Raw genomic sequence first — 27,891 nt, 5'->3', positions numbered from 1 at the left:
GGGCTCTTTGAGATAAATTTGTATGTGAATTAGTGGCTGAATGCACCAAATCAAAGTGGTTAGGTGTGGAAGATCTCTTCTTTGAGAAAGCTGGCAAGATCCTCCATGGAGATGGCAGAGAAAAATATTCAGGAATTTCACCCATTGCCGGCAGTAGTAGTAGTTTAGTCACCTGGCTGTAGAAACGCAGAAGAGGGTGAGCCCGAGATGGAGGGAGAGTTATGAAACCAAGAGGGATAAATCTCATCGGTGTAATGCAACCATACCGCACAACAGTGTCGGTTTAAGTGGCCAAGATGCTACCAGTGCCAAGTAAGGGGACACATTGTAGCTGCATGTAAATCCAAGGACAAGCCCAATGTTAATCAAAGACTTCACTGGGTGGAAATCGATCAGAACCGTGTAAGTTTTGGTGTATATGCAGTGAAGGGCAAGGCAGTACATTTCTTATGTCAATATTTCAGAACGTTCGTACTGATTAATAATCGATGGATTAATATGACAATAGACAATACGGTGGCTGATTGCTCAATAATGTATCAGGATGTGTGTTACAAGAATTTCAGGGGCATACCACTAAAGGCGAGCTTAGCGAAGCTGAAAACATATCCAGGGAAAAAACTGCAAACACTTGGACAAATGGAGTGTATAGTACAGTACAAGGGGCAACAAGCAAGATTATCTATTATTATCGCGAAATATGTCAATCGGTCGACACTCGTGGGCAAAGATTGGCTAAGAGTGCTTTGTTTGGATTGGTACAGCATCTGTAGTATAGAAATGGTTAAGTCTCGGCTAGATATTCTGCTGGAGAAATGTGCTAACATGTTTTGAGGACACATACGAGGGCATCAAAAGATACAATGCACATATTCAGATTAGGTCGGATATCAAACCTATTTTTTTGTAGACCAAGGCCGGTACCATATGCATTAAAACCGTAAGATGAGCAACAGCTTGATAAGTTGGAGAAAACTGAGTTTTCGTGAAGACTGATAGGAATGACTGGTCCACCCCATTAGTTGCAGTTCCGAAAGCAGACAAAACGGTACGGCTCTGTGGGATTATAAAATTACCCTGAATCGAGCAGTTGATGATGAACAGTACCCTTTACCGACATCACAGGACCTATATGCAGAACCGGCAGGAGCCAAAGTCTTCACAAAACTTGATCTCTCCCATGCCTATGCTCAAATCAATGTTGACATAGATAGTCAGAAGTATCTGACACTCAACACAAACAAAGGTTTATATTCATACACTAGTTGCCCTTTGTTATCAAGTCCTCACCAAAGATATTTCAAGCTACCATTTCCCACACTACAACAGTGACTACACACCAAAAGTACTTCAATGGCTGTAAAGTGCTTTGAGTCGTCTGATGGTCGTGAAAGGCGCTATATAAATGCAAGTCTTTCTTTTTTTTAATCATGGATCAGATCTTACAAGGAATGAATCACTGTGCAATCAAGATGATATGTTGATCGCCACCGGCACAGAAAGGGAAAACCTGGAAATCTTAGAAGTATTCAGACGGTTCAATGGTCATAATCTGAAGCTGAAAAGGAGTAAATGTGCATTCATACAGCGTGAGGTGGTTTATCTAGGATTGTGGGTCGATGCAAATGGTCTCCAACCAGTTATGGAGAAAGTGCAAGCCATCATGATGGCTCTGGAACTGAAAAATGTTACTGAATTACGATCCTTGTTAGGCATGGTCCAATATTATGCTAGTTTTCTTCCTGGACTAGCAACGTTGCTCGCACCACTCCATTATTTATGAAAGAAAGGGGTGCATTGGATATGGGACAAAGAGCAATATACTGCATCTGACACATACAAGTTACGCTTGAGCATAGTGCTCTTCTCATCCATTATAATCTGACTCGTGAACTAAGACTAGCATGTGATGCCTTTAGGTATGGTGTGGGAGCAGTGATCGGCCATGTCATGAATGATGGGCAGGAAAAAAACGGTTGCCTTTGCATCGCATATGCTCAACAAAAGCAAACAAAATTATGCCCAGATTGAGAAACAGGCTTTGCTGATTATATTTGGTATTAAAATGTTTCACCAGTTTCTTTTGGGACGTCAGTTCACGCTAGTAACCAATCACATCCCTTTACTGGCTATTCTTGGCCCAAAGGCGGCAATTCTATCTATAGTGGCTTCCAGGATGCAAAGATGGGGTACTTTATTGTCTCAGTGCGATTACAAAATCGAGTATCGCACTTCGAAGCAGAATGCAGTGGCAGATGCCCTTTCAAGGTTGCTTCATGAAGATTCTGAAATTGACCGCGAACAGTCAATCACTCTAGATGTCGATGAGGACTTTCCGGTCACCGCCTCTGTTATGGCAGAGCACACACGTTACGGCGGGCCTATGAGCACACCCTGCGAAGGTGGTCTGAAGATCAGATGCATTTAGATGAGGGGATAAAGCCCTTTTATCATCAGTGGCACAAATTATCATGTGAGCAGGAATGTCTAAAATGGGACCTGAGAGCAGTCATTCCCTGTGCACTATGGGCCAAAGTTTTGACGGAATTTCACATAAGCATACTGACATCATAGCATGAAAGCGGTGGCCAAAAGTTTTGTTTATTGGCCTGGGTTGGATAAAGACTTCGAAGTATTAGTGAGTAAGTGTACAATCTGTCAAGACTGCAGGACCATGCCAACTTAAATGTCGCTGCAAACATGCACTTGGCCAACAAGACCATTGCAAAGAATACATATTATTTTTTGCGAGAGGGGCAACGATAATCTCCTGGTTCTAATTGATAGCCATTCGAAATGGCTGAAGGTACAGCATATGGTGTCATCGACGACTACAGAGCATATATTGGATGAATTACGGGACATTTTTTGCATGCAATGACCTGCCTGAAGAATTGGTATCAGATAATGGGCCACAATTTCGGTCCATGCAATTTGCGACTTTTGCGAGACACAACGATATCAAACACACGTTGGTAGCACGATATCATCCTGCTTCGAATAATGTAGCTTAAAAGTTGGTCAGGATTGGCAAGGAAGCTTTGTGGAAACAAGTTCTACAAACTGTGAGCATGAAGCATAGGTTAGCAAATTTTCATTTCAAATACAGGATTATGCCTCATTCTTCAACAGGGTACACACCTGCTGAATTATTAATGAAGCGCAGGCTGAGGACACGTCTCAGTTTATTGCAACCGAACTTGTCTGATAAGGTAGAGAAGGCACAATCGATGCAGAAACGTCATTATCGTTCCGGTACTAAACTGTGGTGTTTTCAGGAAGGTGATCAGGTCAGAGTTTTTAATCCATCGAAAAGGGCAAATCCACGCAAATGGGATATTGGCACAATTAATCAGGTATGTGGCACAAAGCAGTACTTGGTCAGAATTGGTGAATATATCAGGAAGCTTCACATGGATCAAATGTTGATAGCAAGTGATGCACCTCCGGTACTACGAATAGATAATTAAGAACCTGACTTGGACAATGATCAGAGTCAGTTGACAGATCCAAGTACTTCAACGGTCACAACGTCCATATCCCCACCAACTCAGATGCAGCCAACTGAAGGCGGTTCTGTGGGTATTGGACAATCTCGCAGAGACTCTGTATCTTCTGGGGGTGGGGGGAGGTGGAGTTGGGGTTCAGTTGAGAAGATCAACGAGGAAACGCAAACCAACTAGACAAGATATTGATAACTGGGAATATCAAGATCATAGGAAGAAAGCTAACACAAGGACAGATGTAAGGGTTCCGAGGAAACTCAAGAGGATACAGGAAGATAGAGGTCAGGAATCCTGGGCTACATGAACTTCCCCAAGATGGTCTCCGGAGTCAAATAAGAATATAGAAAATGGACATAACCAGCCAACTGCAAAGAAATGGAAGTTGGAGCAGGAGGAAGTTAAAAGATTACAAAAAGATACTCAGGCTCAGCAGCTGAATTTGTAAAATTGTAATCATAAGTAGTCTTTTTGAAATAGTGTATAAATACCTTGCTTCTTAAAGGGGAATGCATACACCTGTGAGTATGCTCACAGGTTGGTGGAGCTGTTGAGTTGGGAGTGACTTAGCCAGTCATGTGATGTTCATAAAACAGAATAAAATCCAGCCAGTTGGGTTTGGGGGATCTAGATTAGACAGGTGGTTGTGAGCCTGGTGGATGAACTGGTAATGTGTCATGTGATTGTTAAACCTTTTGCTAATAAACTAACTAGTTCTTAGTAGCAATGTTTTGCTATGATTTCTTAAGCAAAGAACCCATGAAGCAAATACATTACAGTTTCCTTGGGATGTCTGACATGCTGTAAATATTCTCTTCGTCCACAGTAAATACTGATGAAAACGAATTATTTAACATGTCCACCATTTCCTTATTTTCATTTACAACATCACAGTTATCAGTTTTCAAGGGACCAACATTGCACCTGACCACCCTCTTTTTCCTATTATGATTGTTAAAAAAATGGTGTTGAATTTGATATCCCTTGCAAGTTTCTTTTCATACTGCTTTTTTGTAGCTCTTACTCGCTGTTTAGTCACCTTTTGCTTTGTATCTCTCCCATTTGCCAGGATCTGTGCTGTTTTTTTTTGCCAATTTTGTATGCTGTATCTTTTAGTTTTATGCTGTCCCTTACCTTTTTTGTCAATCTTGGCTTTTTATTTGACAAGTAGAGCTCTTGGCCCTGAAGGTTATAAGCTGGTTTTGTATCACGTTGAATTCTTTTTTGAACAACTACTTATCCGTCTGGGTTTCGACACTCTCCCGACCTGTACTCCGCGCCCAGAACACCGACATGTAAAACATAGCGGAGCGGCTCTGCCAGCAGCGATAAGTTGGAAAACCTGCAAAAAAGGTAAGTTAAAATGTTTATTTTATAATTTTTTTTTGCAGCGATTTGTTAGCCAAGGGTCTTGGTAATGTTTGATCTTCTGCCCATTTACTCATCAAGAGATTTGTCCAGTTTACTGTGGACAGTCGTTTCATCCCTTGAAGTCAGCCATACCGATATAATGGGCAGCATTTTCACATGCTTTGCCACCGGGTTTTCGCCCTGTTTTGACCCTCCGTGGTGAAAACCCAGTCACAAAGCCCGGGAACAATCCTCGGATCCTTGTTTGCAGCGGCGCTTGGAAGCACTGCCGGGGAGAGCTGCGCCGGACATGTAGCGATGCGGATTGCAGGGCTGGATATTTGGTGAAAATTACCGCTTTTGCTGCGTTACCAATTTACGGCCTAACTTTCGGCCTTTGGTGTCTGCACCAGGGGCGCATCGCAAAGGGAGTCGTTGCACAATTAATCGCGGTGCATAACGCGATCCTCGCCAACTTTTGTGGGGGTGGGCGGGGGCGGGAGCGCTGTGAAAGAGGCCTTGGCAGGGGGTGGGGGAGAAATTCAAAAAAACATTCAAACATTACCAAGACCCTTGGCTAACAAATCACTGCAAAAAAAATGTAAAAATAAAAATTTTAACTTACCTTTTTTGCAGGTTTTAAAACTTATCGCTGCTGGCAGGGCTGCACCACTATGTTTTACCTGTCGGTGTTCTGGGCGCGGAGTACGGGTCGGGAGAGTGTCAAAACCCAGACAGATTTGTAGCTGTTTCACATTCCTATGATTCAAAGCTTACAGCATTATGCATGCTTCAAATGGAAATAATAAACCACAAGATTAACAATTATTATTTTATGATGGTAGTTCACACTGAATGTTGCCTACCAGCTGCTCACCATGCATTTCGATACACACCGAACAGTAGAAAACACTAACATGTAAGGCCACATCAGGTAAGTCTAATAATTGCATTTATTAATATGATATTTAGAATTGTTTCAAAAATAAAAGCTTGCACAAAAGCTTTGAGTCCTTTTTAAGAATATATTAACGGAATATTTAAAGATGTGACATGGACACACCTCTGTCCCATGGAGTTTTATCCTACCACTGTACTGTGGAGTTAAGAGTGTGCAAATTCCATGGACCCTATTGAGGGATGGAGGTGTGGCAGGGTAGCGCTTCCATCTGCCCTTGCTCTTGTCCAACAAGTTCAAGGCTCCGCCATTTAATAAGATCATGGCTGATCTGATCATGGACTCAGCTCCAATTCCCTTAACCCTTCATTCCATTATCGCTCTAAAATCTGTCGATCTCTGCCTTAAATATATTCAATGAGCCAGCGGCCCCAGTTCTCTGGGGCAGAGAATTCCACAGATTTACGACTCTCAGAGAATTCCTCCTCATCTCAGTTTTAAATGGGCGGCCCCTTATTCTAAGTCCCTAGTTTTAATTTCCCCTATGAGTGGAAATATCCTCTCTGCATTCACCTTGTCGAGCCCCGCCCGCGCCCCCCACCACCCCCCCCATTATCTTACATGTTTCGATAAGATCACCTCTCATTCTTCTGAACTCCAATGAGTATAGGCCCAACCTATCTTCATAAGTCAACCCCCTCATCTCTGGAATCAACCTAGTGAACCTTCCCTGAACAGTCTCCAATGCAAGTATATCCTTCCTTAAATATGAAGACCAAAACTGTACACAGTATTCTAGGTGTGGCCTCACCAATACCCAGTACAGTTGTAGCAGGTTCTCTGCTTTAATACTCCATCTCATTTGCAATAAAGGCCAACATTCCCTTTGCCTTCCTGATCACTTGCTGTACCTGCATATTAACTTTTTGTGTTTCATGCACAAGGACCCCCTGGTCCCTCTGTACTGTAGCACTCTGCAATTTTTCTCCATTTAAATTATAATTTGCGCTTCTATTTTTTTTCTGCCAAAGTGCATAACCTCACATTTTCCCACGTTATACTCCATTTGCCAAATTTTTTCCCACTCACTTAGCCTGTCTATATACGTTTGCAGATTTCTTGTGACCGCCTCACAATTTGCTCTCCCACCCATCTTTGTATCATCAGCAAACTTAGCTACATTACACTTGCTCCCTTCATCCAAGTCATTAATATAGATTGTAAATAGTTGAGGCCCCAGCACCGATCCCTGAGGCACCCCACTAGTTACTAGTTTGCCAACCGGAAAATGACCCATTTATCCTGACTCTCTGTTTTCTGTTAGTTAGCCAATCCTCTATCCATGCTAATGTATTACCCCCAACCCCGTGAACTTTTATCTTGTGCAGTAACCTTTTATGTGACACCTTATCAAATGCCTTCTGGAAATCCAAATACACCACATCCATTGGTTCCCCCTTATCCACCACAGCTACTGCTTTCTTAGTAATGGACTCCAGCATTTTCCCAATGACAGATGTTAGGCTAACTGGTCTATAGTTTCCTGCTTTCTGTCTGCCTCCTTTTTTACATAGGGGCGTTACATTTGCAGTTTTCCAATCTGCTGGGACCTCCCCAGAATCCATAGAATTTTGGTACATTACAACCAATGCATCCACTATCTCTGCAGCCACTTCTTTTAGGACCCTAGGATGCAATCCATCAGGTCCAGGGGACTTGTCCGCCTTTAGTCCCTTTTTATTAGGCGTAGATCTCAGTAGAGCTTGGTAAATTTCTGGGAGAGCTTGTTAATGTGCTAATGCCTAGGGCCAAAGTTTTCAACATACCAGGGCTGGGGAGTGGTGGGCGGGGGTATGGGTCTTGGGTCCTAAGATGCACTTGCCCTTCTCTCTTGACCACAGATCAGTAGAGAACTTGAGAAAGGTGAAAGTCCTGACAGACCCGGGGTCCTGTTCTAAAATACAAACTATTGGATTCGTGCCACAGTTGTGTCCTCACACAATGGCAGGAATCTTACCAGCCCTGCGTGTGCGGGTTTGGAGATGGGCCCGCTGTCAAAATGGCTTTGATTGGCACTGGGGTGGGTTCCCGCTCTGAACCCCACCTCCTTGTCAGTTTCCAAAGTGTTGGGTCTGGCTGCAGTTCACAGACCCAACACCAAGCAGCGCGCCAGCCAATTAACATCATCAAGAGGTAGTTTAGAGGTATTGAATAATAATTTTACTGAGTACTTAGCATTTTTCCAAGTTTTTAAGCGGTTTCCCGTCACTCGGGCTTCATGTCAAGTACGTGTGTTGGCTTCTCAATTACTCTCCATTGCTTTGACTAGTTGACAGCTGCAGAAGTGATATAAAAGCTACCATTTCACAGCTGTTCATTTTTCAATCTCAGAGGCTAAAGCCTTCAGGATTTGGATGACACATTTGAGCTGTATACAGTTTGGAAATGTCTGCAGCGAACTCTCTATCCACTATCACCTCCTTGGAGTAACCTCTCTCACAGATCACTTCTGTCATTTTGATTTCAGTTGCCATCTCTTACAGCAGCATCAGTACCCTTGAGAAAATCTCACCTTGGTTCTCTCAATCCCACCACGATCAGCCCCAACACCAACATCACTAAACACACCAGCATCACCACCAACATTACCAAACTTCTCTATAATCATTTGAAGCTGCACAGGACAGAGGGCATCAGCACCCGACCAGATTGCTGCCCAGGATGCCAGGGATAGCCTCAGCATGGCCACATTTACTTCACGTCATGTTGTAAGACTTCAGGCTCAAGAACTTCGGCCCTTGCTCTTGTCCAACAAGTTTGAGGCTCTTACTCCCTGTGCAGTCGAGAGCACGGACTGCAGAGAGGATGAGCAAACTGACCAAATCGCCGGGGTACAGGGGGCCATTCAAGCAGGGGGAATAAAAAGATACATTACAGTATTAGGAGACAGTATCATTAGGGGAATAGATACAGTTCTCTGCAGCTGTGAACGTGGGTCCCAAAGGTTGTGTTGCCTGACCGGTGCCAGGGTTAAGTCATCTCCTCAGGGCTGGAGAGGAACTTGGAGTGGGAGGGAGTAGATCCAATTGTAGTGGTCCACGTGGGTACCAATGACATTGATAGGACAGACAAGAAGGTTCTGCTAAATGATTATGAGCAGCTAGGGGCCAAATTATAAAGCAGAACCACAAAGGTAATAATCTCTGGATTACTACCCGAGCCACGAGTAAATTTACATAGGTTAAATAAGATCAGAGAGCTAAACTCGTGGCTCAAAGACTGGTGTGGGAGAAATGGGTTTTGGTTCCTGGGGCACTGGCACTAGTTCTAGGCTAAGAGGGAGCTGTTCAGTCGGGACGGACTCCACTTGGAACGTGCTCGGGCTAGGGTCCAAATAACTAGGGCTGCAGAGAGAGCTTTAAACTAAGGTTTAAAAACTCAAAGAACAAGGTGAAGGCAATAGAGCAGGGTAGCATTGGGGGAAACAGGGTAGGGTGACAGGAAGGGACAGAATCTACAAACATAAGAGTATATCAGAAACTGGGGCCATAGCAGGAGAAAATGGTAAGAAAACACATTTAAAAGCTCTTTATCTGAATGCATGCAGCATTCGTAACAAATTAGATGAGCTGTCGCCGCAAATAATTACAAATGGGTATGATCTGGTAGCGATAACAGAGACGTGGTGACAAGGTGACCAAGACTGGGAACTAAACATTCAGGGGTACTTGACAATTCGGACAGACAGACAGAAAGGAAAAGGAGGTGGGGTAGCTCTGTTGATAAAGGATGGAATCACTGCAATAGCGAGAAACAATATTGGCTCAAATGATCAGGATGTTGAAACAGTTTGGGTGGAGATAAGGAATAATAAGAGGAAAATGTCACTGGTGGGTGTAATCTAGAGGTCCCCTAACAGTAGCAACTCTGTTGGTCGGAGCATAAACCCAGAAATAGTGGGGGTTTGTTAAAAGGAACAGCAATAATCATGGGTGATTTTAAGCTCCATATTGATTGGACAAATCAAATTGGTCAGGATAGCCTTGAGGAAGAGTGTATAGAGTGCATAAGGGAGGGGTTCCTTGAGCAGTATGTAATGGAACCAACCAGGGGGCAGGCTATCTTAGATCTGGTTCTGTGTAATGAGACAGGATTAATAAACAATCTCCCAGTAAAGGATCCCCTTGGAATAAGTGACCATAGCATGGTTGAATTTCAAATTCAGATAGAGGGTGAGAAAGTGGGATCTCAAGCATACTAAGCTTAAATAAAGGAGACTAAAGGTATGGTGCAGATTTGGTGAAGTGGACTGGGAAAATAGATTAAAATGTAGGGCGGTTCATGAACAGTGGAGTACATTTAAGAAGATAGTTCATAGTTCTCAGGAAAAATATATTCCAGTGAGCAGGAAAGGGTGCAAAAGAAAAGTTAGCCATCCCTGGCTAACTAAAGAAATAAAGGATGGTATCCAATTAAAAACAAAGGCATACAAAGTGGCCAAAACTAGTGGGAGGACAGAAAATTGAGAAGCTTTTAAAAGCCAGCAAAGAATGACTAAAAAAATGATTAAGAAAGGGAAGATAAACTATGAAAGTAAGCTAGCATGAAATTTAAAAACAGATCGCAAGAGTTTCTATAGGGTATATAAAAAGGAAAAGAGTGGCTAAAGTAAATGTTGGTCCCTCAGAGGATGAGACCGGGGAATTAATGATGGGGAACATGGAGATGTTTTGTATCAGTCTTTACGGTAAAAGAAACTAGAAATATCCCAACAGTGGATAGTCAAGGAGCTATAGGGGGAGAGGAACTCAACACAATCACATTCACTAAGGAGGTGGTTCTCAGTAATATAATGGGACTAAAGGCAGATAAATCCCCTGGACCTGATGGCTTGTATTGTGTATCTGTTAATGACTCCACGAGGCAGGAATATGGCACTTGAACTGGACAGACTGTAGTCCTTTATGGCAGCTCCTAGAGTGACAACACCAAGAGGTGAGCTCCCTTTTATACTGGGTTACCTGCAGTGTACAGGTGACCCTTAGGTCTCTAGCAACAGCACCCTCTGGTGTACAGATAAGGTGTATACAGGTCTAGTGTTACAGTACATCATTACATCATTGGCATGCATACATAACAACACTCCCTCCTAAGCCTTTCCCAAGTCCTTTTTGCCATGACATGGGGAGGTGATCAGTAGTGGGCTGTGGGAGGTTGTGGTGAGGATTGTGTGGGTGCCAGGTGTGATCCCTGTACTTGAGGCTGCCCTCATTCATTTCCCCCCTCTCAGACACAGACCATGTGGGTGTCACTGTTGGAGGATCCCTCAGTGGTGGAGCCAGTGCAATGGGTAAGGTACATACACTGTAGAGTGGGTAAGTGGTGGGGTTTGGTGGTGGGCAGGGCCACAGGGCTGTGTGGGCTCCTCGTCCTCCATTGGTGGTGAAAGTCTGGTCATCCCAAGGTCCACCAGGAAAGCTGGAGGGTACTGGCCTCTCACTCCCGGTGCTGGCCCTGGTGGCCGGGGGGGGGGTGTATGGCCGACCTGGGGCAGATTACCAGTGGTGGTGGCTGTGCTGCCCATTGACCGCTGTCCCTGTAGTGGGTCTGCTCCCACTGGGTGTGTGTGAGCCCTTCCTGGGGCATCACATTTGTCCCAAAAGCCCAGGCTACATGGTCAGGTCGCCCGTTGGACCTGGGGGTCTCCCACGGGGGAATACCTCTGGCATTTATATTGTACCTGTAGAACCCGGTGTCCTTTAACAATCTACTTTCTGCATACATGACACATTGGCTCCGATCACAAATAGTCGATTCTACACCTTTATCTCTCTTTACATTATCACTTTTAGCGCTTACAACACTTTCTTGTGTATCATTGTCTCCATACAGGGTTACATTGTCATATTAACATTTTAACATTTCTAGCATCATCATTTAACAGTACAAACTTGTTGCTAACATCACTTTCACAAGCATTCATTACATTTTTCTCATTAGTTAATCCAGCATTCACAATTCAATGTTACATTTGCATACCTGCATTCACTTACTGCACTTTTAACTTTAAAGTCCTTGGCATCGCTGTGCCTATAGCGAAACTGTCCCTTTAACTTCTTTGGGTTACCGGTCTCCTTTAAGGGGGCCTTCCAATCCGGTTCGCCGCTTGGTGCCACGTGTCGCTCCTCCAACGCTGCCCCTCGTGGTCTGGTCGCGGCCATTTTGATTTGAGGTTGTTCGCCTCGTGGTGCAGCCGCCATCTTCTCGCTCTCCTCGAGGTAGGTTGTGGTGATCTTATTCTTCTCAGGTTTGGCCACAGACGTTGGGAATCCACCTTTGTCACTGATCTTCTTCCCTCGGAGTCCTGCCATGGCCCGGAAGGTGAGGTCTGGACGTTGGGTTTGGGTGATCTCGCCACGGTGTTGTGCGGCCATCGCTGCGTAGTCGAGCTGGACGATAGGATTTATAGGTGCTGCGATGGATCCAAGTTCGGGGCTGCGTACGAAGTCAATCGCTTGGGCCTGGAAGGCTGTCGTCGCTCCGACTAAATTGGACCTGCTTCATCCAACTTCTTCCCAGCAGCGTTGGACCATCACCGGCAACAATCCACTTATTCATTGCGCTACCCTGGGAGACCTGGACGTCCACGCTGTCAATGATTGGGATGGTGCATTTGGTGTAGGTGAGCAGCTTTGCCTGGATAGGAGACAGCTTTGGTTGTTCAGTGGGATTGTTCCAGAGTTTTTCAGAGGCCATCTGACTCATCAAAGACTGGCTCGCCCCTGTGTCGACCTCTATTGAAACTGGAACTCAGTTGATATCCACTTCCACCTTCCACGGGGAACTCTCGGTGGAGCAGGTATAAATTCCGTACCCTTTTTCCAGGGGGTTCAACAACTCTGTCTTCATCAGTGTCGGAGCCCAGGTGATCAGCCAAATCTTCAGCGACGCAGTGAATAAAGCTTTTTCTGTACATTCTCTGAAGGTGACCTTTCGCGTTGCAGCCTTTGCAGGTATAGTCTTTGTATCGGCACTGGTGGGCCCTGTGGTTTCCTCCACCACGCCAGCACGGGGCTAGCCGATTGGCCCCATGTGGCGGACTCAGGGTTGCAGGACTCGGGGCAGAATTTCTGCCTTTGAAAGTCGCCATTCTGTTCACTGCGCTTGTCGGTTTAGAGTCCTGGGTGTGAGACATCATTCGTTTGGAGTCGCAGACCGAAATTATGAAGGCCTGGCTCACTTTCATTGCCTTCTGCAGGGTGACTGTGATGTTCACAGAGAGCAGTTTGTGGAGGATGTCCTCGTGGCTGATCCCAATAACAAAAATGTCCCTTAGTGCTTCTGTGAGGGGGTCGCCAAAATCATACGGTGCAGCCAACCTTCTTAAATCTGCAGCATACTTAGCAATTTCTTGGTCTTCGGGGCGCTGCTGAGTGTAAACCGGTGCCTGGCTGTGAGGATGCTTTCTTTGGGTTTCAGTTGCTCTTGTATTAAGGTAACGAGCTCCCCGTAGCTCTTGGTTGTTGTCTTCGCTGGGGCTAGCAGGTCCATGAGAGGCAGTGGATAGTGGGCCCACAACTATTAAGCAGGATAGCCCTGCACTTGTTTGCCAGTGTGGCCGGTGAGTCCCCATCCAGGTCGTTGGCGATGAAGAAGTGTTCTAATCTTTCGATGAAGGTGTCCCAATCTTCCCCATCGGTCATTTGTTGGAAGTTGCTGAGATTAGACATGTTATGCGTGGAATTCGTGAACTCGTCGCCAGTTATTGTGCATGTAGGCACTCTGTTAATGACTCTACAAGGCAGGGGTATGGCACTTAAATGGTACGGACTGTAGTCCTTTATGGCAGCTCCTAGAGTGAGGACAACAAGAGGTGAGTTCCCTTTTATACTGGGTTACCTGCAGTGTACAGGTGACCCTTAGGTCTCCAGCAGCAGCGCCCTCTGGTGTACAGGTAAGGTATATACAGGTCTAGTGTTGCAGTACATCATTACACCATTGTCATGCATACAAGACAGCTTGCATCCGAGTGTCCAAAGAGAAGAAGCGGCAGGGATAGTGGATGCATTGGTTGTAATTTACCAAAATTCCCTGGATTCTGGGGAGATCCCAGCAGATTGGAAGACTGCAAATGTAATGCCCCTATTTTAAAAAGGAGGCAGACAAAAAGCAGGGAACTATAGAGCAGTTGGCCTTACATCTGTGGTTGGGAAAATGTTGGAGTCCATTATTAAAGAAGTAATAGCAGGACATTTCGAAAAGCATAATTCGGTCAGGCAGAGTCAGCATGGATTTATGAAGGGGAAGTCATGTTTGACAAATTTGCTGCAATTCTTGAGGATGGAAGAAACGGGGTGGATAAAGGGGAACCAGTGGATGTGGTGTATTTGGACTTCCAGAAGGCATTTGACATGGTGCCACATAAAAGGTTACTGCACAAAATAAAAGTTCACAGGGTTGGTGGTAATATATTAGCATAGATAGAGGATTGGCTAACTAACAGAAAACAGAGTTGAGATAAATGGTCCATTCACGAGTTGGCAATCAGTAATGAGTAGGGTGCTGCATGGATCAGTGCTGGCACACCAACTATTTACAATCTATATTAATGACTTGGATGAAGTGAGCGAGTGTAATGTAGCCAAATTTGCTCATGATACAAAGTTGGGAGGAAAAGACATGTGTGAGGAGGACACAAAAAACCTGCAAAAGGACATAAGCAGGCTAAGTGAGTGGGCAAAAATTTGGCAGATGGAGTATAATGGTAGAAAGTGTGAGGTTATGCACTTTGGCAGAAAAAATGGAAGAGCAAGTATTTATTTAAATGGAGAAAAATTGCAAAGTGCTGCAGTACAGCGGGACCTAGGAGTCCTGGTGCATGAAACACAAAAGGATAGTATGCAGGTACAGCAAGTGATCAGGAAGGCCAATGGAATCTTGGCCTTTATTGCAAAGGGGATGGAGCATAAAAGCAGGGAAGTCTTGCTACAGTTATACAGGATATTGGTGAGACCACACCTGGAATACTCCGTACAGTTTTGGTTCCCATATTTAAGAAAGGATATACTTGCTTTGGAGGCAGTTCAGAGAAGGTTCACAAGGTTGAATCCGGGGATGAGGGGGCTGACTTATGAGGAAAGGTTGAGTAGGTTGGGCCTCTACTCATTGGAATTCAGAAGAATGAGAGATGATCTTATCGAAACGTATAAGGTTATGAGGGGGCTTGACAAGGTGAATGCAGAGAGGATGTTTCCACTGATGGGAGAGACTAGAACTTAAGGGCACGATCTGAGAATAAGGGGCCGCCCATTTAAAACAGATGAGGAGCAATTTGCTGCCTCAGAGAGCTGTGGAAGCTGGGTCATTGAATAAATTTAAGACAGAAATAGACAGTTTCTTATCCGCTAAGGGAATAAGGGGTTATGTGGAGCGGGCATGGAAGTGGACCTGAGTCCATGATCGGATCAGCCATAATATTAAATAGCGGAGCAGGCACTAGGGGCCATATGGCCCACTCCTGCTCCTATTTCTGATGTACACCCAGGCTGCCACATGAAGCGCCAGCTTGATAAGCCCACACCAGCACCATAAGGCATTCCTGCAATGACCAAGCCATTCCTTTTGCACTCATCACCATTGTGGGGTGTGGGGGGGGGGTACCCTTAAATCTCACCATTCACTACAACTCACTAAGCCACTTCCAAAGGTTCACACAAATCTGTTTAAGAATGCAAAGTGTTAAAACTAAAAATGTCAATGTTTGAAACATAGAAAATAGGTGCAGGAGTAGGCCATTCAGCCCTTCAAGCCTGCACCACATTCAATAAGATCATGGCTGATCATTCACCTCAGTACCCCTTTCCTGCTTTCTCTCCATACCCCTTGATCCCTTTAGCCGTAAGGGCCATATCTAACTCCCTCTTGAATATATCCAACGAACTGGCATCAACAACTCTCAGCGGTAGAGAATTCCACAGGTTAACAACTCTCTGAGTGAAGAAGTTTCTCCTCATCTCGGTCCTAAATGGCTTACCCCTTATCCTTAGGCTGTGACCCCTGGTTCTGGACTTCCCCAACATCGGGAGCATTCTTCCTGCATCTAACCTGTTCAGTCCCAGCAGAATTTTATATGTTTCAATGAGATCCCCTCTCATTCTTCTAAGCTCCAATGACTACAGGCCCAGTCGATCCAGTCTCTCCTCATATGTCAGTCCTGCCATCCCGGGAATCAGTCTAGTGAACCTTCGCTGCATTCCCTCAAAAGCAAGAACGTCCTTCCTCAGATTAGGAGACAAAAACTGCACACAATATTCCAGGTGAGGCCTCACCAAGGCCCTGTACAACTGCAGTAAAACCTCCCTGCTCCTATACACAAATCTCCCAGCTATGAAGGCCAACATGCCATTTGCCTTCTTCACCACCGCCTGCTGTACCTGCATGCCAACTTTCAATGACTGATGTACCATGACCCAGGTCTCCTTGCACCTGCACCTTTCCTAATCTGGTGCCATTCAGATAATATTCTGCCTTCATGTTTTTGCCACCAAAGTGGATAACCTTACATTTATGCACATTATACTGCATCTGCCATGCATTTGCCCACTCACCTAACCTGTTCAAGTCAACCTGCAGCCTCTTAGCATCTTCCTCACAGTTCACACCACCACCCAGCTTAGTGTCATCTGCAAACTTGGAGATTTTACTCTCAATTCCTTCACCTAAATCATTGATGTATATTGTAAATAGCTGGGGTCCCAGCACTGAGGCCTGCGGCACCCCACTAGTCACTGCCTGCCATTCTGAAAAGGACCCGTTTATCCCATCTCTCTGCTTCCTGTCTGCCAACCAGTTCTCGATCCACATCAATACATTACCCCCAATACCATGTGCTTTAATTTTCCACACCAATCTCTTGTGTGGGACCTTGTCAAAAGCCTTTTGAAAGTCCAAATACACCACATCCACTGGTTATCCCTTGTCCATTCTACCAGTTACATGCTCAAAACCTTCTAGAAGATTTGTCAAGCATGATTTGCCTTTCATAAATTCATGCTGACTTGGACCGATCCTATCACTGCTTTCCAAATGCGCTGCTATTTCATCTTTAATAATTGATTCCAACATTTTCCCCACTACTGATGTCAGGCTAACCAGTCTATAATTCCCTGTTTTCTCTCTCCATCCTTTTTTAAAAAGTGGTGTTACATTAGCTACCCTCCAGTCCATAGGAACTGATCCAGAGTCGATAGACTGTTGGTAAATGATCACCAATGCATCCACTATTTCCTTAAGTACTCTGGGATGCAGACTATCAGGCCCTGGGGATTTATCGGCCTTCAATCCCATCAATTTCCCTAACACAATTTCCCGCCTAATAAGGATATCCTTCAGTTCTTCCTTCTCACTAAACCCTCTGTCCCCTAGTACTTCTGGAAGGTTATTTGTGTCTTCCTTCGTGAAGACAGAACCAAAGTATTTGTTCAATTGATCTGCCGTTTCTTTATTCCCCATCATAAATTTACCTGATTCTGACTGCAAGGGACCTATGTTTGTCTTCACTAATCTTTTTCTCTTCACATATCTGCAGAAGCTTTTGCAACCAGTTTTTATGTTCCCAGCAAGCTTCCTCTCATACTCTAATTTCCCCCTCCTAATTAAACCCTTAGTCCTCCTCTGCTGAATTCTAAATTTCTCCCAGGTTTGCTGCTTTTTCTGGCCAATTTATATACCACTTCCTTGGATTTAACACTATCCCTAATTTCCCTTGTTAGCCAGTTGAGTCACCGTCCCCGTTTTATTTTTACTCCAGACAGGGATGTACAATTGTTGAAGTTCATCCATGTGATCTTTAAATGTTTGCCATTGCCTATCGACCATCAACCCTTTAAGTATCATTCGCCAGTCTATTCTAGCCAATTCACGTCTCATACCATCGAAGTTACCTTTCCTTAAGTTCAGAGCCCTAGTCTCTGAATTAACTGTGTCACTCTCCATCTTAATAAAGAATTCTACCATATTATGGTCACTCTTCCCCAAGGAGCCTTGCACAACAAGATTGCTCATTAGTCCTTTCTCATTACACATCACCCAGCCTAGAATGGTCAGCCCTCTAGTTGGTTCCTCGACATATTAGTCGAGAAAACCATCCCTAATACACTCGAAATTATCGCCCATTTATCAGCAGCATAACTTTCAGCATACAGGAATGAGCTGCATCGCCCGGCCTATTTTTTTTTTTTAAATGACGTCATCCTCGTGCAAGGCTGAGAATACTGGTTATAATGGAAACTAGTGCCCGATTATCGCCCAGATAATCGCCGAGCGCTACTTTCGGCATTTCGCCCATAATTTGCCCAAATGATCGCTGGCCCAAAAAGACGCTGAAGAAAAGCTGCAATCACCTGACTTTAACTCGGCACTACGGATGCCATTTTGTAACTCAGAGGATCTTTACTAAAAGGCTGCTTGAAGTGCTTGTCAGGAGAAACAATTTGTGAATGATTTTTAAAGCCGTTTTTGATGTGGCCTGTAATTTCTCAACCAGTAGTGATGACTAATCACATGCTGTCGAATAGAGTTGGAAGAAGGTTTATTGAAGAGCATCATGTGCCCAATCAAAGTGGTGGCAGACTGATGGGGAGGAGGAGACGCTATACCCAACGCATTTACAGGGATAAACCATCATACCTGGACTTGTCCGATAACACATGCGTTAGAAGGCTGCGATTCCGAAAGGAGGTCATCAGTGAGATATGCCAGCTAATTAACGGAGATCTGCAGCCTACCAGCACCATCAGGACTGCACTGCCCGTTGAGATTAAATTTACTGCGCACTTTCCTTCTATGCATCGGGCTCCTTTCAGGCCTCAGCTGGCGACATTTGCGGTATCTCTCAGCACGCCACACATTAGTGCATTTGACAGGTGACTAAACCCTTTACGCGCACAGGATGGACTTTATAAACTTCCCTATGACCAGGGAGGCACAGATTAACAGGACTTTGGGTTTCTCGAGAATAACAAACTTCCCCAACGTGAAGGGAGCAATAGATTGTACGCACATCGCCCTGCGAGCCCCTTTATAGGATGCAGAGGTGTTTCGGAACTGAAAGGGATTCCACTCCCTGAATGTGCAGCTCGTTGTCGACCACAAGCAAATAATCATGGCAGTAAATGCAAATTTTCCAGCGAGCATACATGAGGCGCACATCTTGCGTGAAAGCACTGTCTCTGACCTATTTAAGAGTCAGCCACAAGGTCACAGTTGAATGCTGGGGGATAAAGGATATGGCCTTGCCAGCTGGCTCATGGCCCCCGCTATGTAAGCCCCAGACAGAAGCCGAGAAGCGCTATAACAAAAGCCATATAGCTACACACAATATCATCAAAAAGACAATTGGAGTTCTGAAGCAGCACTTCAGATGCTTGGACCACTCAGGAGGCAACCTACAATACCACCCTGAGCAGGTCGTTTAGTTCATTGTGGTGTGTTGCATGTTGCATAGCCTAGCTATCAGGAGAGGAAACAATTGCCAGATGGGACCGCCGGTTCATCTCAGGAGAGAGTGGAGGTGGAAAAGGAGGACGAGGAGGAGGATGAGGACCTCTGGGAGGACAATCAGCCTGGTGATGAACCCATGCCCCCATGCCCCCAACCCCCCACCCCACCCCACACACCACTGGAGAAGCCAGTTATGCAGCAGCTCATAAATGAATGCTTTGCGTGAAGTTACGTTGGTGACAGTTACATTTCACCCTTGCCTGGCCTGGCCTGACCATGACCATTGTTACCAACCATCATTGTATTGATGTTTTTACCTTACATTGTTAGAAGACACTTCACAACAATTGTAAACTTAAATAAAAGTGTTTAATAATTTAACATGTAATTTTAATTTTTTTTTAGCAAACATATATAACACTGCTCCCCCCCCAACCCCCAACAGTGAACAATATTTTTAACAGAAAAATATAACGACAACACCCTCCTACCATCCCCAATAGTCAACATTCAACAATTTATTTTTAATAACAACAATAATATACAGGCCCCCCCCCCACCCCCGCTACCTGCGGCCACGCTTCCCTCCTGTACCTTGAACCCCCTTGTCATAACCACCCATTTCCCACATACTCCCCAAGTAATGGGACCAAGACGTCTTGCAGCAGAGCACCTCAAGGGCTGTTGCTGTGGGGGTGGAGGGTGACGTCAGCAGAATGATCTCAGTGGCTGGAGGAGAAGACATTTGCGAAAAAAGTTCTTCCGAGTCAGAAGGACGTTCTTCCTCCTGTCTCGCATCTGTTGTGGTGGTTGGTGGTACGGCACCTTGGGGTGCAGTGCCATGTCCCGAAACTATCGCATGCCGCAAGGTATCGACAGAGTCGGTCGTTCACCCCATTGCCGCAACTATCTGCTCCATGCCCTCCATTATTCTCGCAGACAGTGTGGCAATGTTGCCAGTCAATCCACCAAGTGGCTGGAGGAGCTCTCGACCTGTCGACGCTCACCCTCGACAGTGACACCATGTCCTCATTTACATCTGCCTATCACAGCGCCTGCCTACCTCACCGACTCAACCTCCGCAGGGTCGGTGTGGGCACTGGACGCCTTGGAGTGGCCTACTGCAAGCCGCTTGGCCCCGCTACTTCATCCGTTGAGGGTAACGTGGCCGCAGGTACCACAGATGACAAGTCAGCCTCTGTTTCGTCCTCCTCACTTTCGGGTTCGTCACCCGTGTTAATGACGACCTGCAGTGGTACAGGTGTTGGTGCAGTGGCCTCCCTTTGCGCCTGGGGAGCTGGAAAACATAATTGAGGTTATTGGAAGAGAAGGGGAGATATGAGAATGCTTGTGCTGTGCTGGCATATGTACGAGGAACAACACTACTGCAATAAATGTGAATGAGAGACGTTACATATGATTAACATGAGAGTACAGAAGATTACAGAAACTGCATGCATAATATTACATCATTCATATATTATAATGAAATGCCATTAAATTACTTTAAATTACCACTGGTTTACCACTGCTTTACACATTACTCACGTGGCGCAATAACGGGATCTGCACCACCATGGGTGGCAGAACGATTGTGGGTGCCTACTAATGCTGTGGCACATTCTTCCAGGTCCGTCAGAGGGTGCAGCTCAGCAGGGCCTCCTCCTGACCGCCTCTGCTCGGCATGATTCTTAGAATCTTCCTCTGCAAACGTGGCAAGAGCATGGCATACGCTAATTGACTAGGTACTATTACGGAAACACAACAGATATTGTAATTCACAATTAGTCACCCCACATGCTATTCATCATTAACGTTAATGTTATTGCTGATACAGAGAAAATATTTAATAAGATTGTGTTTATGAACTAATGCTGGACATCAAACATCTCGCGTACAATCTCCAGGAAAGGCCCCATCCACAGTCCGTGCCATTCAGCGCCTGATGGGAGGGAGGTGGTTTATTGCACTCGATGGAGGTCCCACAGCGGGGCGGGGGGGAAATCAGGACCGCTGGTGAGCTCGTCAGTGACAGGACTGTAATGGGAGGGGACACCGTGTCCATGGGCTGTGCTCGGAGATCTCCGTGTGGCCGGAGCTAATGTCCTAAAGTGTTCCAGGGCAGACAGTGAGCCAGGGCAGCTCTCCCCCAGTCCAGGCTGGGTGACTGTGTGAGTGACAGCAACTGGAGAGACTCACACAGTCTGGGTAAAGGTGACCGGACCCCTCAGTGCTCAGTTGTGCCCCATCCACCAACGTAACCAAAAAGGAAATGGTGACCAAGTTACATTGGTCACTGCACACATGAATTCTCCTTCTAAACTAAAGTGGTAGAAATGCCGAATGTTTGCAGTCTGTCTGTTTCCAGTCATTCCTTTAAATAATAATAATTAATATTGTTGATTAAATGTAAGGCATCTGAGCAAAACTAAATTTACAGGGCGCAGGTTCCGACCCCAGTCCAAACCTTAGCAGGGAAGCTACCCAAGATTACTCTGCTTAATAACAATTCGGCAGATTTACATTCTAATGAATGAGTCAGTGCATCATTACAATTTAAAATGTAATAATTTAATACTTACTCTTGCCGATGCAAGCAGACTTTTCCACCGCTTGCGGCACTGGTCTGCCTCACGCCTATCGTGGGCCACCAATGAGACTACGGCGGTGATATCGCCCCATATTTTTTAATATGTGCAGGAGGAAGATTTCTCACACCCACCCCAGGTTAATTGGCCCCACCAATTTTCTACCTCATTAATGAGGGCCTCATTGGCCTCATCAGAGAAGGCTTTCGCCCTCCTTCTCCCTGACAGCTCCTGCTGCATGCTACTATCGCTCCACATTTTTTACCCTCCACAGACAACTTCCTTCTCGCTCCTCTTTCTCCCTCTCTTGCAGTCATCTGAGCATGCGCAGATGACCCCTGAACACCCAAATCGCGGAAAAAGTTATTTGCTTAAAAAAAAACGCGCATGTGCAGAATGGCCATTGCTATGGACACCAGCCTTGCATGACTGAATACATCGTTAAGGCCCATTTCACATCGCTAAGGCTATCACCCAAATGAAAAAGGTGAAATTAGCGTTTTTTAAAATGGGTGATATTCCAGCGATCCGGAAAAATAATAAAAGCACTGAGGCTGGAAGTATCGCCCATTTTTGGGTGATAGCGATCATAGTGGAAAGTCTAGCCCTGTGTCTTCGGTCCCTGGCAAAAACTTCATTCCCTAGCTATCAACTTCATCTCTCTCCCTGGCCACTATCTGAGGCTCAACCATTCGCAACCTTGGCACTCTTTTCAACCCCGATCTGAGCTTCTGACCTCATATCCTCTCTATCCCCAAGACCACCTACTTTCAACTTCGTTTCATCACCCATCTCCACCCCGCCTCAGCTTATCTACAGCTAAAACTATCATCCATGCAATTGTTACCTCTAGACTTGACTATTCCAATGCTCTCTTAGCCAGCCTTCCACTTTCCACCCTCCATAAACTTCAACTCATCCAAAAACCATTTCCTAAATCGCATCCCTTCATCCATCACCCCTGTACTCGTTGACTTACATTGGCTCCTGCTCCGGGAAAGCATAAATTTTAAAATTCCCATCCTTGTTTTCAAACCCCTCCATGGCCTCACCCTCCCTACTTCTGGAACCTTCTCCAGCCTACAACCCTCTGAGATCTTTCGTTCCTCCAATTCTGAGCTCTTACACATCACTAATTTTTCAAATCTCCACCATTGTTGGCCATGCCTACAGTTGCCTATGTACGAAGCTCTGGAATTCCCTCCCTAAACCTTTTGGCTCGCGATCTCTCTCCTCCTTGAAGATGCTCCTAGAAACCTACCTCTTTGACCAAGCTTTTGGAAACTTGTCCCAATTTTTTTTTATTTGTTCATGGGATGTGGGCAAAGCCAGCATTTATTGTCCATCCTGTCATATATGTGTACTCCGTACATACTATACTGGTACCACTAGAGGGTGCAACTGTGGGAGGCCCAGGCAGCAGCTGTATAAAAGGCTGGTCAGCACATTGCTGCCTCACTTCCGGTTACAATAAAGAGACTAAGGTCACAGCAGTTCAAGCACAGCACTAGGCCTCATGGAGTTATTCTACAGATAAGTAGAGACATATTACATCCCTAATTGCCCTTGAGAAGGTGGTGGTGAGATACCTTCTTGAACCGCTGCAGTCCATGTGGTGAAGGTACTCCCACAGTGCTGTTTGGGAATGTGTTCTAGGATTTTGACCCAGCAACGATGAATTAACGGCAATATACTTCCAAGTCAGGATGGGGTGTGACTTGGAGGGGAACTTGCAGGTGATGGTGTTTCCATGCGCTTGCTGCCCTTGTCCTTCTAGGTGGTAGAGGTCATGGGCTTGGGAGGTGCTGCAAAAGAAGCCTTGGCGAGTTGCTGTAGTGCATCCTGTTGATGGTACACACTGCTGCCATGGTGCACCTGTGTTGGAGGGAGTGAATGTTTAAGATGGTGATTGGGTGCCAATCAAGCGGGCTGCTTTGTCCTGCATGGAGTCGAGCTTTTTGAGTGTTGTTGGAGCTGCACTCATCCAGGCAAGTGGTGAGTATTCCATCACACTCCTGACTTGTGCCTTGTAGATGGTGGAAAGGCTTTGGGGAGTCAGGAGGCGAGACACTCGCCACACAATACTCAGCCTCTGACCTGCTCTTGTTACCACAATATTTAAATGGCTGGTCCAGTTATGTTTCTGGTCAATGGTGACCCCTCCAGGATGTTAATGGTGGGAGATTCGGCGATGGTAATGCCGTTGAATGTCAAGGGGCGGTGGTTAGACTCTCGCTTGTCATTACCTGGCACTTGGGTGGTGCGAATGTTACTTGCCACTTATCAGCCCAAGCCTGAATATCATCCAGGTCTTGCTGCATGTGGGCATGGACTGCTTCATTATCTGAGGTGTTTCAAATGCACTGAACATTGTGCAGTCATCAGCAAACATTCCCACTTCTGACCTTATGATGGAGGGAAAGTCATTGATGAAACAGTAAAAATGGTTGGGCCTGGGACACTGCCCTGAGGAACTCCTGCAGTGATGTCCTTGGGCAGAGAGGATTGACCTCCAACAACCACAACCATCTTCCTTTGTGCTAGGTATGACTCCAGTCAGTGGAGAGTTTTCCCCCTGATTCCTATTAACCAGTTTTACTAGGCCTCCTTGATGCCACACTCAGTAAAATGCTGCCTTGATGTCAAGGGCAGTTACTCTCATCTCATCTCTGGAATTCAACTCTTTTGCCCATGTTTGGACCAAGGCTGTAATGAGGTCTGGAGCCATGTGGTCCTGGCAGAACCCAAACTGGGTATCGGAGAGCAGATTATTGGTGAGTAGTGAGGTTGGGGACAGCATCAAACAGGAAATTAGGGATGCGTGCAATAAAGGTACAGCAGTTATCATGGGCAACTTTAATCTACATATTGTTTGGGCTAACCAAACTAGTAGCAATGCAGTGGAGGAGGATTTCCTGGAGTGTATTAGGGATGGTTTTCGAGACCAATATGTCGAGGAACCAACTAGACAGCTGGCCATCCTAGACTGGGTGATGTGTAATGAGAAGGGACTAATTAGCAATCTTATTGTGCGAGGCCCCTTGGGGAAGAGTGACCATAATATGGTAGAATTCTTTATTAAGATGGAGAGTGACACAGTTAATTCAGAAACTAGGGTTCTGAACTTAAGGAAAGGTAACTTCGATGGTATGAGGCGGGAATTGGCTAGAATAGACTGGCAAAGGATACTTAAAGGGTTGAAGGTGGATAAGCAATGGCAAACATTTAAAGATCACATGGATGAACTTCAGCAATTGTACATACCTGCCTGGAGTAAAAATAAAACGGGGAAGGTGGCTCAACCATGGCTAACAAGGGTAATTAAGGATAGTGTTAAAGCCAAGGAAGAGGCATATAATTTGGCTAGAAAAAGCAACAAACATGAGGACTTGGAGAAATTTAGAATTCAACAGAGGAAGACTAAGGGTTTAATTAAGAGGGGAAAAATAGAATATGAAAGGAAGCTTGCAGGGAACATAAAAACTGACTGCAAATGCTTCGATAAATATGTGAAGAGAAAAAGATTAGTGAAGACAAACGTAGGTCCCTTGCAGTCAGACTCGGGTGAATTTATAATGGGGAACAAAGAAATGGCAGACCAATTGAACAAATACTTCGGTTCTGTCTTCACGAAGGAAGACACAAATAACCTTCCGAATGTACTAGGGGACAGTAGGTCTAGTGAGAAGGAGGAACTGAAGGATATCCTTATCAGGCGGGAAATTGTGTTAGGGAAATTGATGGGATTGAAGGCCGATAAATCCCCGGGGCCTGATGGTCTGCATCCCAGAGTACTCAAGGAAGTAGCCCTAGAAATAGTGGATGCATTGGTGATCATTTTCCAACAGTCTATCGACTCTGGATCAGTTCCTATGGGCTGGAGGGTAGCTAATGTAACACCACTTTTTAATAAAAGAGGGAGAGAGAAAACGGGTAATTATAGACCGGTTAGCCTGACATCAGTAGTGGGTAAAATGCTGGACTCAATCATTAAGGATGAAATAGCAGCGCATTTGGAAAGCAGTGACAGGATTGGACCAAGTCAGCATGGATTTATGAAAGGGAAATCATGCTTGACGAATCTTCTGGAATTTTTTGAGGATGTAACTAGCAGAGTGGACAAGGGAGAACCAGTGGACGTAGTGTATTTGGACTTTCAAAAGGATTTTGACAAGGTCCCGCACAAGAGATTGGTGTGTAAAATCAAAGCGCATGGTATTGGGGGTAATGTACTGACATGGATAGAGAACTGGTTGGCAGACAGGAAGCAGAGAGTCAGGATAAACGGGTCCTTTTCAGAATGGCAGGCAGTGACTAGTGGAGTGCCGCAGGGCTCAGTGCTGGGACCTCAGCCCTTTACAATATACATTAACGATTTAAATGAAGGAATTGAGTGTAACAGCTCCAAGTTTGCAGATGACGCTAAACTAGGTGGTCGTGTGAGTTGTGAGGAGGACGTTAAGAGGCTAGAGGGTGACTTGGACAGGTTAAGTGAGTGGGCAAATGCATGGCAAATGCAGTATAATGTGGATAAATGTGAGGTTATCTATTTTGGGGGCAAAAACACGAAGGCAGAATATTATCTGAATAGCGGCAGATTAGGAAAAGGGGAGGTGCAACGAGACCTGGGTGTCATGGTTCATCAGTCATTGAAAGTTGTCATGCAGGTACAGCAGGCGGTGAAGAAGGTAAATGGTATGTTGGCCTTCATTGCTAGGGGATTTGAGTATAGGAGCAGGGAGGTCTTATTGCAGTTGTACAGGGCCTTAGTGAGGCCTCATCTGGAATATCGTGTTCAGTTTTGGTCTCCTAATCTGAGGAAGGACGTTCTTGCTATTGAGGGAGTGCAGCGAAGCTTCACCAGACTGATTCCAGGGATGGCTGGGCTGTCATATGAGGAGAAACTGGATCAACTGGGCCTTTATTCACTGGAGTTTAGAAGGATGAGAGGAGATCTCATAAAAACGTATAAGATTCTGACGGGACTGGGCAGGTTAGCTGCGGGAAGAATGTTCCCGATGTTGGGGAAGTCCAGAACCAGGGGACATAGTCTTAGGATAAGGGGTAGGCCATTTAGGACTGAGATGAGGAGAAACTTCTTCACTCAGAGAGTTGTTAAACTATGGAATTCCCTGCCGCAGAGAGTTGTTGATGTCAGTTCATTGGATATATTCAAGAGGGAGTTAGATATGGCCCTTACGGCGAAGGGGATCAAGCTGTATGGAGAGAAAGCAGGAAAGGGGTACTGAGGGAATGATCAGCCATGATCAGCCATGATCTTATTGAATGGTGGTGCAGACTCGAAGGGCCGAATGGCATACTCCTGCACCTATTTTCTATGTTTCTATGTTTCTATGTTTCACAACTAAGATTTTATATACATTGTCCAAATTAGCTTGCCTTGGACTATAGCTCTCAAACCCCAATCTGAAAGCTTTTGTGGGTAACTATCAACATCAGCGGTGGTGTAAAACTATCATCTTTTGATCGGTCATCCATTATATACACCTACATGGATTTTTCCTTCCATTGAAGCCAATGTCAGTTTTACAGTTCCACTGAAGTTGAAAGTTTCCCCCATTGATTGTTAATCAAACCAGAGCAGTCAACAGCAGGACTGCAGCACCACATGGAACGAAGTGTAATGTCACTCCTACTTGCCAGTTGGACACAGGATGCATTAACTGCAGTACTTTATTTAATGGCATCTGTGATAATATGATTTATCTCACGACAAGTTTAAATATTGGTGATTACAACAAAGGTGAATTTATATTTATATTGGTCAACAGAGTCTAAAGAGTAAATTCAGCACTCCCAGAAAGCAGTCATCCTTAAATGGATGAAAGCAACAATGTTGCACCTTGTGTATGGCACAGGCTCTGGAGATTAGTTTTCCAGCTCGGACCACAGGACTTCTGAAGATACTCTTTAACCATCATAAGCACAACACTAATTTAAGTGCATCAGTATTTCAAACATAGCTGGGTTTTACTTAGTAATGGTATACAGAGATACATTCAAAGTCCAAGATTAGAATGCAGATTTAGCC

Source organism: Pristiophorus japonicus, chromosome 2 (genome assembly GCF_044704955.1).
Source record: "Pristiophorus japonicus isolate sPriJap1 chromosome 2, sPriJap1.hap1, whole genome shotgun sequence".
NCBI lineage: Eukaryota > Metazoa > Chordata > Chondrichthyes > Pristiophoridae > Pristiophorus > Pristiophorus japonicus.
Note: the sequence above shows the minus strand (reverse complement) of the source record.